Raw genomic sequence first — 3,687 nt, 5'->3', positions numbered from 1 at the left:
GGAGATAATTGGGAAAAATTAAAAACACCGATAGTAGTAATGGGATTTAATAATGAAGGAAGCATGATCACATATAAGACAAAAAATATAAAAGTACAAATATGGGATAAGATATTAACTATAGAAGAAATATATAACTTTGAATTAACTACAAAATATATGCTATTAGGAATGCCATTTTTAGAAATATTATACCCACATATAATAACAAAAACACACTGGTGGTTCACAACACCGTGTAAACAAAAAATAGGAGCAAAAAGAGTAAATAATAAAAAACGAAAAACAACAGAATGGATAAAAGGAAGTGAAAAAATTACACAAAAATTAGAAAATATAAAAGAAGAAGACCCTAAAATATAATTAATTATATTCTCTATAGATAAAGTAAAAATAATTCAAGATAAGTTAGAATTATTATATAGTGAGGATCCTTTACAAGGATGGGAAAAACATAAAACAAAAGTAAAAATTGAGCTAATTGATAATAACAATATAATAACCCAAAAACCATTAAAGTATAATTTTAATGATTTAACCGAATTTAAGATGCATATAGCTGAATTACTAGAAAAAGGATATATACAAGAAAGCAATAGTAAGCATACAAGCCCGGCATTTATCGTAAATAAACATAGTGAACAAAAAAGAGGAAAAAGTAGAATAGTTATTGATTATAGAAATTTAAATGCAAAAACTAAAACATATAATTATCCGATACCAAATAAAATACTAAAGATAAGACAAATACAAGGATATAATTATTTTAGCAAATTTGATTGTAAATCAGGATTTTATCAATTAAAACTAGAAGAAGAATCTCAAAAACTAACAGCATTCACTGTACCACAAGGATTTTATGAATGGAATGTACTACCATTTGGATATAAAAACGCACCAAGTAGATATCAACACTTTATAGACAATTACTTTAAACAAATAGAAAATTGTGTAGTGTACATCGATGATATATTATTATATTCTAAGACACAAGATGAACATATAAGATTATTAGAAAAATTTATACACATCATAGAATATTCAGGTATAAGTCTAAGTAAAAAGAAAGCTGATATAATGAAAAATCAAATAGAATTCTTAGGAATACAAATTGATAAAAAGGGGATAAAAATGCAAACACATATAGTACAAAAAATAATTAACTCAAATGAACAGAGACACAAAAAAGAAATTACAATCATTCTTAGGACTAGTAAATCAAGTAAGAGAATACATACCAAAACTAGCAGAAAATTTAAAACCATTACAACAAAAATTAAAGAAAGATATAGAATATCAGTTTGATAAAAAAGACCAAATACAAATACAAAAGGTAAAATTATTATGTAAAAACTTACCTAAACTATACTTTCCAGATGAAAACAAAAAATTTACTTATATAATAGAATCAGATGCGAGTGAAAAAAGTTATGGAGGAATATTAAAATATAGGTATGATGACACTACGATAGAACATCATTGCAGGTATTATTCAGGAACATTTAATAATACAGAAATAAAATGGGAAATAAATAGAAAAGAATTATATTCAGTATATAAGTGTTTATTATCATTTGAACCATATATTGTATATAACAAATTTATTATAAGAACAGATAATACACAAGTAAAATGGTGGCTAACAAGAAAAATACAAGATTCGGTAACAACAAAAGAAATAAGGAGATTGGTATTAAATATATTAAATTTTACATTTACAATTGAAGTAATAAAAACTGATAAGAATGTTATTGTATATTACCTATCACGACAAAACTACTCAGACTAAGACTGAGGAAGAAGATACAATCGAAAAAATACTCAAAGCTATTACTACACTTTGTACAAAAGTGGATAGTATGGACAACGAGATACAAAAGCTAAAGACAAATGAAGATAATCTAAAGTCTAAAGCTAGTCAGCAGCATGATTATAAAAATGCGGAGCTACGTCAAGCGGAAGACGGAAAAAAGCTAGAGCTAAAAGGAGACGATGGGAAACTCCTTAAAACCCATAATGTTTGTTTAAATACAGATGCAGATACAAGCAAACAAGTTAGCGATAAACAACATAAAAATGTGAACTTAAACCAGCTATTTGCAAAACCATTTACCCAAAGGACACCTAGACATGTGTCCATAGAACCACAAACATCTACATACGCAGATAGTTTGCAAAACCAAAATGAGAAAAAGACATATAACTACATCACACGAACGTATATTGAAAATATCCACAAAATCCAAACCTATTTAAACCGCAACCCCAGATCAACTACAAAAGAACCAAACCAAGATTATTTGACACAAAAGTTACAAGGATATAACAAGTTAATTGCACAACCGAAAACTAACGCTAATTTAGTAAGAACATGTTACAACTACGAACTGTTAAATACTGTATACACATATGACGGAGAAGAAGTTAGTCGAATACCAGAACTACACAAAGCATTTATCACATACAAAAGAGTTACGAAAGGAAATTTATTTTATATAAAATTCTATACAGCACCAGCGGAGATATTATACGAGGAAATAAAACCTCCAATACAGGTTATCAAGATAGGATTAACTAAAGATATGATTATACCCGAGGATATCGGACAACAAGAAGAGATATGCAAAATAGAGATACCAAGTTTTTTTGCCAACAAAAGGATAATTGGTATATCAACAATTATACAAGAGTTAGGAAATAATTATTTAAACGGAAACGCTATATGGAGCTACTATGCAAGAGACCAGCTAATAATTTATTCCAATTCAAGGGAGCTAAGGAAAGCAGTTATGGATGAAGTCCAAAGATGGATTTTATCACTACTAAAGCCAGAAGAACGACCTACGACACGAGCACTAAAAGAAAGATTTATTTCAGCAGAATTATTAACCAGATATTGCAAGCTAATTGGTCATAAATACCTGGGCCATATATGTTCAAAGTGCAACGGAGAAGATAATATAATTCCAGACGTCTAGCTGGAATAATCAAAGAGGAAGAAAACAAGAAGGAGAAAGAGATATGAACGAAAAAAGTTATGTGTAAAATAATGTAAATGTAAAATTCATAATAATTGTCATAAAGTAGGTATGGGTCTTTTGTACAAAATATGACAAGTGTATGTGGTAGATGATAAAGTGGCACCATGGTCTAATAATGAATAAACATCAATGGAAAAGACTTGCAACATACCCGTTACCGCGTCCAGGGAACTCTCTTGGTCACCTTGGGATTGAAGAGAATAGAAGCGGTTCTTCTTTGGAGCATCGAAATTTGAACCACTTGGAAGGGCATGCTAGCCCTATTGTAACAACCCTAAAAATGAAGTAGGAAGAGCTAGAGCTTCACATGTGTTTTAGGAGCTGGTAACTTATTAAAACTATGAGAAATGACTTTTAAAGTTTAGTTTGATGAGTTTTGAGGTTGAACGTCAAGGAGCGACCATGACGTTCGGAAAACTAGTCTTTTGAGCTTATGTATTTGATGGAGTATAGTTGTTCGGAGTCTAGTTTGAAAGAGTTTAGTGAGTCAACGTCAAGGCACATTCTAGACTCTATGTTAAAAGGTGTTTTTGAATGATGGTTAAGGGTGAAGGCTTGGGCCAAGCCAAGGAGAGTGAGGCCTAAACCAAGAGGGCAAGGCTTGCCCAACCATGGCCAAGCTACTACCCCATGACCACGGACCACT

This window comes from Solanum verrucosum, unplaced genomic scaffold (assembly GCF_900185275.1).
Source record: "Solanum verrucosum unplaced genomic scaffold, falcon-dt-bn FXZP01000246.1, whole genome shotgun sequence".
NCBI classification, from domain to species: domain Eukaryota; kingdom Viridiplantae; phylum Streptophyta; class Magnoliopsida; order Solanales; family Solanaceae; genus Solanum; species Solanum verrucosum.
This window is presented reverse-complemented; position numbering follows the sequence as displayed.